General features: G+C 48.1%; 1 protein-coding gene across 2 annotated transcripts in view; it reads left to right on the top strand.

Annotated features, from left to right (window-relative positions):
* Nucleotides 1-16,836, top strand: part of SLC44A3 (solute carrier family 44 member 3) — a 128,830-nt gene that overhangs the window by 47,001 nt on the left and 64,993 nt on the right. The window lies entirely within an intron of this gene.

The raw sequence follows: 16,836 nt of genomic DNA, 5'->3' as shown, positions 1-16,836 counted from the left end.
AGAGTGGAATAGCCCAGCTGCCATCAGAGTGACATGGAGGCGAGACAGATGAGGGTATTTGTTAAGGGCTTACTCTGGGCCAGGCACTGTACTGCGGTGAATGCAAGCAAATGGAGTTGGGCCCAGTCCCTGTCCCACTTGGGGCAAACAGTCCCAATCCCCATTTTACAAATGAGGTAACTGAGCCTCGAAAATACTTGTATCCTGAGAGCGTGATGATGAAAATTAGGGCTTCCTATTACATAATTAGGGCAAAAATGGAATTCTCTAATGCAAAGTGCTCTTCAGAAAGGCTCGCCTGACCATTGCTGACATAGCAACCATGAGCAAGATGATTCCAATCTCAATTCCACATCACTAGGCATTGGACGAGACCTCTCTCTATCTCTGCAGTCCCGCATTTCCTCCCACCGACGCTCAAGCTTAACAAGTCCAAAACAGAACTCAGTCACCAAATCCTGCCGGCCTTACCTCCACAGCATCTCCAGAATCCGTCCCTTTCTGTTCTTCCAAACTGCTACCGCACTAATCCAAGCAGTTATCAGATCCTGCCTCTACTATTCATTCATTCATTCAATAGTATTTATTGAGCGCTTACTATGGGCAGAGCACTGTACTAAGCGCTTGGAATGTGCAAATCGGTAACAGATAGAGACAGTCCCTGCCCTTTGACGGGCTCACGGTCTAATCGGGGGAGACGGACAGACAAAAACAATAGCAATAAATAGAATCAAGGGGATGAACATCTCATTAACAAAATAAATAGGGTAATGAAACTATGTACAGCTGAGCGGACGAATACAGTGCTGAGGGGAGGGGAAGGGAGAGGGGGAGGAGCAGAGGGAAAGGGGGGAAAAGAGGGCTTAGCTGAGGAGAGGTGAAGCAGGGTAGAGGGGGAGCAGAGGGAAAAGGGGGAGCTCAGTGTGGGAAGGCCTCTTGGAGGAGGTGAGCTCTAAGTAACGTTTTGAAGAGGGGAAGAGAATGAGTTTGGCGGAGGTTCGGAGGGAGGGCGTTCCTGGACCGCGGGAGGACGTGGCCCGGGGGTCGACGGCGGGACAGGCGAGGACGGGGGACGGTGAGGAGGTGGGCGGCAGAGGAGTGGAGTGTGCCGGGTGGGCGGTAGAGAGAAGGGAGGAAAGGTAGGGGGCAAGGTGATAGAGAACCTCGAAGCCTAGAGTGAAAAGTTTTTGTTTTGTGCGGAGGTCGATAGGCAACCACTGGAGGTTTTAAAGAAGGGGAGTGACAGGCCCAGAGCGTTTCTGCAAGAAGATGAGCCGGGCAGCGGAATGAAGAATAGACTGGAGCAGGGAGAGAGAGGAGGAAGGGAGATCAGAGAGAAGGCTGACACAATAATCCAACCAGGATATTATGAGAGCCTGTAACAGTAAGATAGCCATTTGGGTGGAGAGGAAAGGGCGCATCTTGGCGATATTATAAAGGTGAGACCGGCAGGTCTCGGTGACGGATCGGATGTGTGGGGTGAACGAGCGAGCCGAGTCGAAGATGACACCGAGGTTGCGGGCTTGAGAGACGGGAAGGATGGTCGTACCGTCCACGGTGATAGGGAAGTCAGGAAGAGGATGGGACTTAGGAGGGAAGATGAGGAGCTCAGTTTTGGACATGTTGAGTTTTAGGTGGCGGGCAGACATCCAGGTGGAGTCGTCTTGGAGGCGGGAGGAGATACGAGCCTGAAAGGAGGGGGAGAGGACGGGGCAGAGATGTAGATCTGTGTGTCATCTGCATAGAGATCACAGTTGAAGCCGTGAGAGCAAATGAGTTCACCGAGGGAGTGAGTGTAGATGGAGAACGGAAGAGGGCCGAGAACTGACCCTTGAGGAGCCCCAACAGTTAGAGGATGGGAGAGGGAGGAGGAACCTGCGAAGGAGACCGAGAATGACCGGCCAGAGAGATAAGAGGAGAACCGGGAGAGGACGGAGTCCGTGAAGCCAAGGTGAGATAAGGTGTGGAGGAGAAGGGGATGGTCGACAGTGTCAAAGGCAGCTGAGAGGTCAAGGAGGACTACTACTACTACTCCATCAGTCTTTTTATTGGACTCTCTGCCTCTTGTCTCTCCCTTCTCCTTCTCTGTGGCCCAGATCATTTTTCTAAGAAAAATCAGTCCACGTTTCCCCCGCCTCAGAATTCCCCAACGACTGTCCATCCACTTCCACGTCAAACAGACTCTTTGCCTTTGCCTTCAAGGCACTCAATCGGCTCTCCCCCTCCTATCTTTCCTCGCTGATCTCCCACTACAGCCCAGTTGAAACACTTGGCCCCGCTAACACTAAATTATTCACTCTTCCTTCATCTCACCCATCTCGATGCCAACTCCTTGCCCATATCCTCCCTCTCTGATCCGGACTGTCCTCCCTTCCTTATAGCCAACAGGCCACCATTCTGCTTATCTTCAGAGCCCTATTAAAATCACTTTTCCTCCAAGAGAGCTTCCCTGACTAACCTCTCCTTTCCCCTTTTCACTCTCCCTTCTGCTTTGTCTATGCGCTTGGGAATGTACCCCATAAGCACTTTGATATCCCCCCCGACCACCCAACCCCATAATACTTATGCACATATCCTTATAATCTCTAATTTCTCCAATCTGTAATTTATTTTAATGTCTGTCTTCCCCTCTAGACTCTAAAATCCTTTTGGGCAGGGATCGTATTTACCACCTCCATTGTATTTACTCTCCCTAGTGCTTCGTATAGTACTTTGGCCTAGTGGATAAAACACAGGCCTGAGAGTTGGAAGGATCTGGGTTTTCCACCACTTGTCTGCCCTGTGACCTTGGGCAGTAACCTCACTTCTCTATGCCTCAGTTCCCTCATGTGTAAAATCAGGATTAAGACTGTGTGCCTTCTTAGTACAGTGCCTGGCACTTAGTAAGCACTTAATAAATACCACGGTTACTGTTATTATTCTTAATAATAATACCAATAATAATAATACATACCAGTGATTGATTGTGGAGGGATTGTGCTTGTGGACAGAAGTTTATGTCAGAAGAGCAACTATCCCTTCAAGGTGATCTGTCAGCTAAAAGAAATGGCAGAACAGCAATGGGGATAAAAATACACTCCCAAGCACTCAGTAAATTCCACCGATTGATTGGATGCCAGGGCTCAGGGAAAATTTTAAATTGTGAGCCCACTGAATGCTGGAGTTGAGTCTTGTTTATGTTTTATTGTTCCCCAGTGCTTAGTGTAATTCTCTGCCCCTAGTTGGTACTCAATAAAAACTATCGATTAAATGAAACAAATAACTACAAATTTTGGTGGTCTCTTCTCACACTTTCATAACTTTTCATAAATAATAATAATGATTATTATTTTGGTTTTTGCCAAATGCTTACCTTACTGTCTGCCACACACTGTAGTAAGCCCTGGGGTGAGTACAAAGGCAATCAGGTTGGACACAGTCCCTGTCCCATATGGGGCTCACAGACTGAGTGGGAGGGAGAATAGGTATTGAGTCCCCAGTGAACAGATGAGGTCCAGAGAAATTAAGTGACTTGCCCAAGGTCACAGAACAGGCAAATGCCAGGTGCTCTGACCCCCAGGCCCTTGTTCTCTCCACTAGGTCACACTGCTTCTAGTCAACATTTTGCAAGTGAAAAGAAATAGAAAAAGACAGTTTGACCTGCTCAGTTCACAGCTCTCCAAAAGTGTGTCTGAATGGAAGGGTGGCTATCTCATCCATCATTCCAACTATCTTTATTCTCAGGAGCTTGAAAGTCTCCGAAGGCTTATTTGTATCTAGCACCCCTTCATTATTCATGCCTTTGACCTTCCGCTTGCCCCTCCAGAAGGTGGAGGGGAAGTGTTAGTAGATAGAGCACAGCCTGGAAGTCAGAAGGACTGAGTTCTAATCCTGGCTCTGCCACATATCTGCAGTGTGACTGTGGGCAAATCACTTCTCTGGTCCTCAGTTACCTCATCTGTAAAATGAGGATGAGTTCATTCATTCATTCATTCATTCAATAGTATTTATTGAGCGCTTACTATGTGCAGAGCACTGTACTAAGCGCTTGGGATGAACAAGTCGGCAACAGATAGAGACAGTCCCTGCCGTTTGACGGGCTTACGGTCTAATCGGGGGAGACGGACAGACGAGAACAATGGCAATAAACAGCGTCGAGGGGAAGAACATCTCGTAAAAACAATGGCAACTAAATAGAATCGAGGCGATGTACAATTCATTAACAAAATAAATAGGGTAACGAAAATATATACAATTGAGCGGACGAGTATAGTGCCGTGGGGATGGGAAGGGAGAGGTGGAGGAGGAGAGGGAAAAGGGGAAAATGAGGCTTTAGCTGCGGAGAGGTAAAGGGGGGATGGCAGAGGGAGTAGAGGGGGAAGAGGAGCTCAGTCTGGGAACGCCTCTCGGAGGAGGTGATTTTTAAGTAGGGTTTTGAAGAGGGAAAGAGAATCAGTTTGGCGGAGGTGAGGAGGGAGGGCGTTCCGGGACCGCGGGAGGACGCGACCCGGGGGTCGACGGCGGGATGGGCGAGACCGAGGGACGGCGAGGAGGTGGGCGGCGGAGGAGCGGAGCGTGCGGGGTGGGCGGTAGAAAGAGAGAAGGGAGGAGAGGTAGGAAGGGGCGAGGTGACGGAGAGCCTCGAAGCCTAGAGTGAGGAGTTTTTGTTTGGAGCGGAGGTCGATGGGCAACCACTGGAGTTGTTTAAGAAGGGGAGTGACAGGCCCAGATCGTCTCTGCGGGAAGATGAGCCGGGCAGCGGAGTGAAGAATAGACCGGAGCGGGGCGAGAGAGGAGGAAGGGAGGTCAGAGAGAAGGCTGACACAGTAGTCTAGCCGGGATATAACGAGAGCCCGTAATAGTAAGGTAGCCGTTTGAGGAGAGGTGGAGAGGAAAGGGCGGATCTCGGCGATATTGTAGAGGTGAAACCGGCAGGTCTCGGTAATGGATAGGATGTGTGGGGTGAACGAGAGGGACGAGTCAAGGATGACACCGAGATCGCGGGCCTGAGGGACGGGAAGGATGGTCGCGCCATCCACGGTGATAGAGAAGTCTGGGAGCGGACCGGGTTTGGGAGGGAAGATGAGGAGCTCGGTCTCGCTCACGTTGAGTTTTAGGTGGCGGGCCGACATCCAGGCGGAGACGTCCCGGAGGCGGGAGGAGATGCGAGCCCGAAGGGAGGGGGAGAGGACAGGGGCGGAGATGTAGATCTGCGTGTCATCTGCGTAGAGATGGTAGTCAAAGCCGTGAGAGCGGATGAGTTCACCGAGGGAGTGAGTGTAAATGGAGAACGGAAGAGGGCCAAGAACTGACCCTTGAGGAACTCCAACAGTTAAAGGATGGGAGGGGGAGGAGGCTCCGGCGAAGGAGACCGAGAACGATCGGCCAGAGAGGTAAGAGGAGAACCGGGAGAGGACGGAGTCCGTGAAGCCGAGGTGAGATAAGGTATGGAGGAGGAGGGGATGGTCGACAGTGTCAAAGGCAGCAGAGAGGTCAAGGAGGATCAGAATGGAGTAGGAGCCATTGGATTTGGCAAGAAGGAGGTCACGGGTGACCTTAGAGAGAGCAATCTCGGTAGAGCGGAGGGGACGGAAGCCAGATCGGAGGGGGTCTAGGAGAGAATGGGAGTTAAGGAATTCTAGGCATCGATCGTAGACGACTCGTTCTAGGATTTTGGAAAGGAAGGGTAGTAGGGAGATAGGACGATAACTGGAGGGGGAAGTGGGGTCAAGAGCGGGTTTTTTTAGGATGGGGGAGACGTGGGCATGTTTGAAGGCAGAGGGGATGGAGCCCTTGGAGATTGAGTGGTTAAAAATAGAAGTTAAGGAAGGTGTGAACTGTTTCCAACCTGATTAACTGGTACCTATCCCAGTGCTTAGAACAGTGCTTGGTACATAGTAAGTGCTTAACAAGTACCATTATTGTTATTATAATACTATCTTTATGTGTATTTAAAATCCTCAGCCTTTGTAGCTCAGGCTCTCAGCGGGTTTGAATCTGGCACTGTTTATTCCCAGCAATTTTTCGGCTGTCCGGTTCGGTAATGTGATCGTTGACATGAAAACAAGACCGCAGGAGGGAGAGATGGCAGAGAGTTGAATGTTGAGTCGGTCGCGGGCAGGAAAAGTGTCTACCAACTCTGTTGTATCATACTCTCCCAAGCGCGTAACACGGTGCTGTGCACACAGTAAGTGCTCAGTATAGACACTGATTCAATGATTGATCGTTGCGGGATTGTGCTTGTGGACAGTAGAGCAGTGATCCACTTCAAGGTGATCTGTCAGCTGAAAGGAAGAAAGGATGCTAGAACGGCAGGGGGAATTAAAGTCCTCTCCCAAGCGCTCAATAAATACCATCCGTTGACTTTTTGATTGTTGAGGGATTGTACTTGCGGACAGAAGTATATGTCACGAGAGCCGTCATCCCCCCTCACGGTGATCTATCAGCTGAAAAGGAAAAAGGGATGACAGAGCAGCAATGAGGCTAAAAGTACTCTCCCAAGTGCTCAATAAATACCATTGATTGATTGTTGAGGGATTGTGCTTGTGGTCAGGAGAGCAGTGAGCCTCCTCACGGCTATCCGTCACTTAAAAGGAAAAAGGGATGCCAGAGCAGCAGTGGGGATAAAAGTAAAGGGGCCAACCTGAGTCTTGGAGGTAGAGTTCCTCCTGGTGATAACAAATCTGTGGGTCCTGGATGTGATGGTGTGGTTTGGTGGTGTTCCCCAACACGTGCCCCTGCATATTTTATTGGTAACCATGAGACATCGCTACCCTCAGATGGAGCAGTGTCTCAGGAAATGGAGTACAGATTCCTTGCCAATCCATTTCTGGGAAACACCAACCAGCCCAGGAGAGGGAACAGTGCCAAGAGTTTAGTACAGTGATCTGCACGTTGTACTTGCTCAATAAATGCTATTGATTGGTTGACACAATCCTCATGCCTACCTCTTATTAGGAATAATCATGATGAGGGTATCTAAGTGCTTACTGTATGCCAGGCACTGTTCTAAGCACTGGGGTAGATACGAGATAACCGGGTTGGACACAGTCACTGTCCCACATAGGCCCCACAGTCTTAATCCCCATTTTTCAGATGAGGGAAATGCACAGAGAAATGAAGTGACTTGCCCAAGGTCACACAGCAGACAAGTGGCAGGGCATGCAAGTGACCTTCTGACTCCCAGACCTGTCCTCTGTCCACTAGGCCATGCTGCTTACTCTCCTTAAGGCAGAGAGTAAATTGAGAAGAGCAGAGTTTATCCTGTCTAGATGATCTGGATAGGTAATAGGGAATATTCATTCAGTAGTATTTATTGAGCGCTTACTATGTGCAGAGCACTGTACTAAGCACTTGGAATGTACAATTCGGCAACAGACAGAGACAGTCCCTGCCCAATGATGTGCTGTGTCTACCAAATCTGATGTATTGTATTCTCCCAAGAGCTTAGTACAGTGCTCTGCACACAGTAAGTGCTCAATCAGTATGATTGGTTGATTGATTAATACTTGCCTGCTCAAACCATTTCAGGGCCAACTGTTAAATTGCTGTTTAAGGGGTAGGGATTAAGATTTAGAGAAGCAGCATGGCATTGTGGATCGAGCACAGGCCTGGGAGTCAGAAGGATCTAGGTTCTAATCTCGGCTTCGCCACTTGCCTGCTGTGTGACCTTGGGCAAGTCCCTTCATTTCTCTGTGCCTCATTTACTTTATCTAGAAAATGGGGATTAAGACTGTGACAGAAACAGGGACTGTGTCCAACCTAATTAGCTTTTCTCCACCTGAGCCTCATGTGGGATGGAGACTGTGTCCAACCTGATTAACTGATATCTACCACAGCATTTAATACAGTGCCTGGCACATAGTAAGTGCTTAACAAATAACATAAAAAAAAAGCATTAAGACTGCCGTGTAAGCCAGAGGTTTGGCCCCAAATAGGTGATTACCCATTTTGTAGTCACTCTTCAGGAACATCCTGGGTGGAGAACATCCTGGGTGGACCTGACCTTCGACCCCGAGGTCTGGGCCCGAGCCAGGGCCTGGACGGCAGCAGGACCCATGATGATGTTGTCTTGTTTTGTCTTGTTCTGTTTCACTTTGCTGTCTGTCTCCCTCATTTAGACTGTGAGCCCGTCATTGGGCAGGGATTGTCTCTATCTGTTAATAATAATAATAATGTTGGTATTTGTTAAGCGCTTACTATGTGCCGAGCACTGTTCTAAGCGCTGGGGTAGACACAGGGGAATCAGGATGTCCCACGTGGGGCTCACAGTCTTAATCCCATTTTACAGATGAGGTAACTGAGGCACAGAGAAGTTAAGTGACTTGCCCACAGTCACACAGCCGACAAGTGGCAGAGCTGGGATTTGAACTCATGACCTCTGACTCCAAAGCCCGTGCTCTTTCCACTGAGCCACGCTGCTCCTCTAGCTGCTCCTGCTATCTGTTGCCCCATTGTACATTCCAAGTGCTTAGTAATAATAATAATAATTATGGTATTTGTTAAGGGCTTACTATGTACGGAGCACTGTTCTAAGCGCTGGGGTAGATACAGGGTAGTCAGATTGTCCCACGTGGGGCTCACATTTTTTAGTCCCCGTTTTTACAGATGAGGTAACTGAGGCACAGAGAAGTTAAATGACTTGCCTAATGTCACACAGCAGACAAGTGGCAGAGTTGGAATTAGAACCCTCGACCTCTGACTCCCAAGCCCGGGCTCTTTCCACTAAGCCACGCTGCTTCTCGTAGTACAGTGCTCTGCACAGAGAAAGTGCTTAATAAATACTGTTGAATGAATGACTTGAGCAGCACCTGTGCCAGGAGCACCATGGCTCCTGGATTTACTGAGCAAACGGGCACTTGCACTCAGAGCCCGGTCTTCCCTTGGAAGGCGGTGCCTCAGCCATCCTCTTTTGTTATATTGGACTCTCCCAAGTGCTTAGTACGGTGCTGAGTAGTAGTAAATACCACTGATGGAGTGATTGGGTCACCATTCTGTGGCCCGGCCAGCTCTCCGGAACGCTCTGCTGTTTGACCCCCTGTGATGTCCTCCTTGCTTTATTTTTCCTCCTTCCCAAGATTCCTTCTTATCTGGAGATTTGCTCCCTTTCATGTTTGCTTTTCTACCTGAGAAGAGTTTCGGGTATGATCCCTATGATCAAATGCAATGAAAGTGCATTAATCAAAGGCAATTGCATTGCATTAAGAGGACCCAAGAGCTCACCCGCAGTCAGTTGTGTTTACTGAGAGCTTACTATGTGCAGGGTGCTGGACTAAGCGCTTGGGAGAGCACGATACAATAGAATTAACAGCCCCATCCCTAAGGATATGGATGAAGACCTGCAAAATCAGCCTTTTAGGTTAGAAAATGTGACCATCAAAGAGAGATTAAAGAAGCTGGAATTTTTCAGTCAGGATAGGGGAGAGATGAGGGACAATTTAATAACCGTCTGTGACTGTTTGGAACGTTCTTTAGCAGAGAATGCTGACTGGCTGTTCTCAGCCTCCCCGGGAGACAGAACAAGATGGATTGGGTTTAAGTAGTAGTATGAAGGATTGAAGTTAGGTGTAGTAAAAATGTTTGGGTGGTACGACCTGAAATGGGTTCCTAAAGAATGCCTTGGGCTCGTCTTCTCTGGCAGGCACTACTGAATAGATTCACTTCTGTCTGGAAATTTTTAAGTATACCCCTGCTTGAATGGAAGGGAGGACGGGGAGTAAAGACACGTACTCAGCCTGCTTGTGGGAAAAGAAATTGTACATGATGATGTTTGTGCTGACCACACGAGCGTGCCCCAGAGTTTCCTCCTGGTTTCTGTATCTGCAGTGTCTGGTGGGAAGAGGCAGGAGTGATCTGATTAGCTGAAATCAATCACTTGGCGAAGGGGAATGTTGTGTGTTTTCGCACGCACGTGCATTCACTCATGCATGCGCATGATCTCTACCCACTATCCTCATCTTCCCATTCCCTTCACCACCACCCCTCCCCCAGTGACTCTCCCAACAATCCCCTCCCCACCATAGGCATCTTTCCACTCCATTTCCTTCCAAAAGTGTGAAGAAGACCCCAGACAGGGAGAATCATGTAGACACCCCAAGGCTCCACACAGGTGTCCTCCCCTTTCTCCTTTTCCTCCACATCATGGCAACTTCAAAACCCAGTAAGCAGTTGGGTTGTCAATCAATCATACGTGGTGTAGTGGATAGAACACGGGTGGGAGTCAGTGGGAGTCAGAGGTGTGTGTGACCTTGGGCAAGTCACTTCACTTCTCTGTGCCTCAGTTCTCTCATTTGTAAAATGGGGATTGAGATTGTGAACCCCACGGGGGGCAAGGACTGTGTCCAACCCGATTTGCTGGCATCCACCCCAGCGTTAGGGAAAAGCACAGTGCAACTGAGTTGGTAGGCACAATCTCTACCCTTAAGGCATTTACACTCTACATGAAGAGACAGATATTAAAATAAATTACAGATAAGGGCAGTTAGAGAGTATAAGGGCGTGTACATAAGTGCTGAGGGGACTGAGGGCAGAGTGAATATCAAGTGCTTAACAGGAACAGATCTAAGGGAATAGGTAATGCAGAAGCAGCAAATTGATGGTTTAGTTGTGGAAGTACATGTGTACATATATGTAGGAAAGAAAGGGAAGGGAGAAATGAATGAGAGGAAAAGAGAAGAAGGGGAGGAAAAAAAGGGGGGGAAAGGAAGAGGAAGGAGAAAAAAGGAAGGAGAAAGGAGGGAAAGGGCGGGGAAAAGGAAAGGGAGGGGGAAGGAGGGAAAATGAAGAAGAAAGGAGGGAAAAGGGATGAGGAAGGAGAAGGAAGAGGAAAATGGGGAAAGAGGAGAAGGAAGGGACACAATGGTGAAAAAGAGGAGGAAAAGGGAGAAGAGGTAAGAGACAAAATGGGAAGAAGGAGGACGGAGGAGAAGGAAGAGAAAAAATAGGAAAAGAGGAAGGAAACAAGAAAAAACAGGGAAGAGGGAGGAGAAAAAGGAAGAAAAACGTGGTAAAAAGAGAAAGGAAGAGGAGAGAAAAGTGGGGAAAGGAGGAAGGAGGAGAAGAGACAGTGAAGAGGAGTAGAAGGAAAGAGAAGAAGGAAAAATAGGAAGAGGAAGAAGGGGGAAATGGGGAAGGGGGGAGAAGGAAAGGAAAATGGGGAAGAGGAGGAAAAAAGACAAGGTAGAGGAAAAATGAAGAGGGGAAGGAAGAAGGAGAAGGAAGGTGACACAGTGGGAGAAAAGAGGAGGAAAGAGGTAAGCGACAAAATGGGAAAAAGAGGAGGAGGAAGAGACAAAATAGGAAAAGAGGAAAAAGACGTCATGGAAGAGGGATGAATGAACTAAGGAAGGGGAAAGGAGGGAAAAGAGAAAGAGGGAGGAGAACAAGTGAAAAAGAGACTTCCCCTTTTTTTGAATTCAAATAGGCACCCTGTAACTGCAGACCTCCTCCTTCTCCTGACACACCCCATTCTGAAAAAATTGATTAGAGCTGCTGGGAGAGGGTGTTCATATTAAACCCACCCGGCCTTGGGTCCACCTACAGCTCTTGCAGAACCCGAACCTGCAGGCCTGGGTTCAGTCAGCACATTAGAGAAGCAGCGTGGCTCAATGGAAAGAGCCTGGGCTTGGGAGTCAGAGGTCATGGGTTTGAATCCCAGCTCTGCCCCTTGTCAGCTGTGTGACTGTGGGCAAGTCACTTAACTTCTCTGTGCCTCAGTTACCTACCAAGACCTGCCGGTTTCACCTCTACAATATCGCCAAGATCCGCCCTTTCCTCTCCACCCAAACGGCTACCTTACCGCTACGGGCTCTCGTTATATCCCGGCTAGACTACCGTGTCGGCCTTCTCTCTGACCTCCCTTCCTCCTCTCTCGCCCCGCTCCGGTCTATTCTTCACTCCGCTGCCCGGCTAATCTTCCCGCAGAAACGATCTGGGCCTGTCACTCCCCTTCTTAAACACCTCCAGTGGTTGCCCATCGACCTCCGCTCCAAATAAAAACTCCTCACTCTAGGCTTCGAGGCTCTCCGTCACCTCGCCCCTTCCTACCTCTCCTCCCTTCTCTCTTTCTACCGCCCACCCCGCACGCTCCGCTCCTCCGCCGCCCACCTCCTCGCCGTCCCTCGGTCTCGCCCGTCCCGCCGTCGACCCCCGGGTCACGTCCTCCCGCGGTCCCGGAACGCCCTCCCTCCTCACCTCCGCCAAACTGATTCTCTTTCCCTCTTCAAAACCCTACTTAAAAATCACCTCCTCCGAGAGGCGTTCCCAGACTGAGCTCCTTTTCCCCCTCTACTCCCTCTGCCATCCCCCCTTTACCTCTCCGCAGCTAAAGCCTCATTTTCCCCTTTTCCCTCTCCTCCTCCACCTCTCCCTTCCCATCTCCACGGCACCATACTCGTCCGCTCAACTGTATATATTTTCGTTACCCTATTTATTTTGTTAATGAATTGTACATCGCCTCGATTCTATTTAGTTGCCATTGTTTTTACGAGATGTTCTTCCCCTCGACGCTGTTTATTGCCATTGTTCTCGTCTGTCCGTCTCCCCCGATTAGACCGTAAGCCCGTCAAACGGCAGGGACTGTCTCTATCTGTTGCCGACTTGTTCATCCCAAGCGCTTAGTACAGTGCTCTGCACATAGTAAGCGCTCAATAAATACTATTGAATGAATGAATGAATGAATAAAATGGGGATTAAGACTGTGAGCCTCACGTGGGACAACCTGAGTACCCTGTATCTACCCCAGTGCTTAGAACAGTGCTCTGCCCATAGTAAGTAATTAACCTAAGCAGAATCATTCCATCAGTAGTATCATCTGGACATCTACTGTGCACAGACCACTATACTAAACCCTTGGAGGTCACAGTGGAGGCCGAAGACTCAATCCTTGCCGAAAAGGACCTTTCGGTTGAAATAGCCTAAGAACAGAAGACATGCCTTAGTGGTGTAATTGTTCCAACTTGCCCGACATCCCATATCCGGTGGTAAGGGATTGTTAGAGGAACTTTGGTTGTCTTCACTGACAGCAGTCCTCATCCTCAGGGATGCGCTATCTAAAATCCTTTACGTTGCTCACTTCGCCTCACATTTACTCACTGAGAGGCCATTAGGGGCCTCTTAACAATGAATTGTGCTGCTGCTGATTTGTGCCTCTACAATTTCCTAGGATAATGTTTCCTGAATACTTATCAACATTATCACCAAGATCAATGGTATTTATTGAGAGCTTATTGTTTACAGAGCACTGTTGTAAGTGCTTGGAAGAGTGCAATACAACGGAGTCGGTTGGTAGACACGTTCCCTGCCCACAGTGAGCTTAAGGTCTAGAGGTACTCACGGCGTGTAATGTTTCCCTACACTTTTTTAAAAAAATCTCCCTTCTTCAAGCTGCGATAGGTGCCCTTTATCCTGGTTATGTGGACATGGTGACCAACATTTCCAGATTTGCTCTGTCCACTGCATTCATGATTTTGTAGACTTCAGTCAGAGCCTATCTCAGCCTTTACCTTTCTAGCCTGGAGTCTTCTTATCGATGTAGGCTCTCCTCATATGAAAACTTCTCCATTCCCTTGATGATGATGATAATGATTGTGGTATTTAAGTGCTTACTCTGTACCAGGCACTGTACTCAGCAATGGGGTAGATACAAGATAATTGGGTTATCTTGTCCCACATGGGACTCAAAGTCTTAATGATTATCTTGGTTGCCTTTATCAATCATTTTTATTGAGCACTTACAATGTGCAGAGCATAGAACTAAGCGCTTGGGAGAGCACACTATAATAGAGTTGGTAGTCACATTCCCTGCCCACAATAAACTCAATCAATCGTATTTATTGAGTGCTTACTGTGTGCAGAGCACTGTACTATCCTGCACAGAGAAGCCGCATGGCCTAGTGGAAAGAACATAGTCTGAGAGTCAGAGGACCTGGCTTCTAATCCCAGCTCTGCCACTTGTCTTCTGTGTGACCATAGGCAAGTCGCTGTCCCACACGGGGCTCACAGACTTCCCATTTTATAGATGAGGGAACTGAGGCAGAGAGAAGTTGTGTTCAACCCGATTATCTTGTATCTATCCCAGTGCTTAATATAGTGCCTGACACACAGTAAGTGCTTAACAAATACCACCGTTAATTGTAAGATAAAGCCACCAGAACAGCCCTCAGTATTCCAGATGTGGGTATACCATAATTTTACAAAATGAAAAAAGGGCTTTTGTTTCATTCGTCCATCCCCATCCTGATGATGTTGATGGAGCAACCAGTGATTCCAGTATCTCTTTTCTGTGTTGAGATCATAATTTTGTAATTTTTCATTATTTTGCAGTTGTAATTTGCTTCCTTTTCCCTAGATGTTTTTGCAGTGAAAATTGTCTGCCATTTTTCTGCCCGCTCCTTCAGCTTTATGAGCTCTCACTGAAGTCTAGCCCCATTTTTTTATGGTATTTGTTAAGCGTTGTGCCAGGCTATATGCTATGTGACAGGCTCTGTGCCTCAGTTACCTCATCTGTAAAATGGGGATTAACTGTGAGCCTCACATGGGACAACCTGATTACCCTGTATCTCCCCCAGCGCTTAGAACAGTGCTCTGCACGTAGTAAGCGCTTAACAAATACCAACATTATTGTTATTACTATACAAAGCAATGGGATAGATACGAACTACTCAGATTGGACACCATCCCTGTCCCACACAGGGCTGACCATCTTAATCCCCATTTTATAAAGTCACTGAGGCACAGAGAAGGTCACAGAGCACGCATGTGGCAGAGCCGAGATTAGAACCCAGGTCCTTCTGACTCCCAGGCCAGTGCTCAATCCACTGAGCCGTACTTCTTCCATCTGCCTGGCATTTGATTACCTGGGAGAGTTTAGTGTCACCTGCAAATTCCCTCTTGCACGTATTTCCTGAAAACGCGAAACAAAACTTGTTCTGGCACTCAATCCCTGAAGGACCTCACTATTTCTATTTCTAGATCCTAAATAGTGGCTTTTTATTTCTGCCCTTTGTTTCCTAACCGTCAGCCAGTTTCTTTCATTTCAAAAATGTCTTCCAATCTGCCAATTCTCCAATAAAATTTACCTCTGTAGCTTGGGCAGAAGCTCACTGAAACTCTAAATATATGATTCCTACTGGCCCTCTTCTCTTCACGAGCTTACTGACCCTTTCAAAGAATCCCCCAGATTGGTGAGGACGACATTCTCTTTTACAGAAACCTGAACATGTTGCATTTTACTGTGTTGACTGATCCTGAACTTAATTACTGAGTCTAATTTTTCCAGTTTCAAGTGAAGATCTCCAGTCTATCATTCCCAAGATAAACTCTAGAATCTTCTTACTGATGAAAATTACACAAACCATCTGCTAGTTCCTCTGGTCTGGGCTAATGGAAAAAGCACAGGCCTGAGAAACTGCAGACCTGGGTTCTAATCCCAGCTCTGCCTCATAACTGCTTTTACCTCAGTGACTCAGCTTCCTCCTCTGTAAAATTGATTCAGGGAACAGAGTGAAATACGGACTGGAGTGGGGAGAGACAGGAGACAGGGAGATAAGTGAGGAGGCTGATGCAGTAGTCAAGGGGGGAATAGGATAAGTATTTGGGTCACCAAAGTAGCAGTTTGGATACAGAGGAAAGGACAGATTTTGGTGGTGGTGTGTAGATAGAACCGAGAGGATTTGGTGGCAGATTGAATATGTGGGCTGAAAGTGAGAGATGAGTTGAGGATAATTCATTCATTCAATAGTATTTATTGAGCACTTACTCTGTGCAGAGCACTGTACTAAGCACTCAGAATGTACAAATCGGTAACAGATACAGTCCCTGCCCTCTGACGGGCTTACAGTCTAATCGGGGAGACAGACAGACAAGAACAATGGCAATAAATAGAATTGAGGGGAAGAACATCTCATTAAAACAATAGCAAATAAATAGAATCAAGGTGATGTACATCTCATTAACAAAATAAATAGGGTAATGAAGATATATACAGTTGAGCGGACGAGTACAGCGCTGAGGGGATGGGATGGGAGAGGGGGAGGAGCAGAGGGAAAGGGGGGAAAAGAGGGTTTAGCTGCAGAGAGGTGAAGGTGGGGAAGAGGGAGCAGAGGGAAAAGGGGAGCTCAGTCTGGGAAGGCTTCTTGGAGGAGGTGAGCTTTAAGTAGGGTTTTGAAGAGGGGAAGAGAATTAGTTTGGCGGAGATGAGGAGGGAGGACGTTCCAGGACAGCGGGAGGACGTGGCCCAGTGGTCAACGGCTAGATAGGCGAGAACGGGGGACGGAGAGGAGGTGGGCGGTGGAGGAGCAGAGTGTGCGGGGTGGGCAGTGGAAAGAGATAAGGGAGGCGAGGTAGGAGGGGGCAAGGGGATGGAGAGCCTTGAAGCCTAGAGTGAGGAGTTTTTGTTTTGTGCGGAGGTCGATAGGCAACCACTGGAGGTTTTTAAGAAAGGGAGTGACATGCCCAGAGCGTTTCTGCAGAAAGATGAGCCGGGCAGCGGAGTGAAGAATAGACTGGAGCGGGGAGAGAGAGAGGAGGTAAGCTTGTGAGACAGGGAGCACTTAATAAGCACTAGTAGTAATATTCTGGTATAGCAGTCACTTGTAGGATAGTTCACCCGCATTTAATGATAATTCCCAGGAACTGGAAGCCTTCCTTTCTAAACACCTGATGGTAAGGATGCCATTTGATCCTGTTGATTTGTTTCCATTTAGTCTAATTTCTAGTTTCCATCCAGTTCCACCCATTTGTTTCCCACTAGATTGTAAGCTCCTTGAGGGCAGGGAGTATGCCTACCAACTCTGTTATAGTATCGCAGGTGCTTAGCACAGTTCTCTGTGCACAAGTGCTCACTAAATACCTTTAATT

This window comes from Ornithorhynchus anatinus, chromosome 4 (genome assembly GCF_004115215.2).
Source record: "Ornithorhynchus anatinus isolate Pmale09 chromosome 4, mOrnAna1.pri.v4, whole genome shotgun sequence".
Taxonomy (NCBI): Eukaryota; Metazoa; Chordata; class Mammalia; order Monotremata; family Ornithorhynchidae; genus Ornithorhynchus; species Ornithorhynchus anatinus.
The sequence above is the reverse complement of the archived record's forward strand: the minus strand, read 5'-3'. Positions and strand labels throughout refer to the sequence as shown.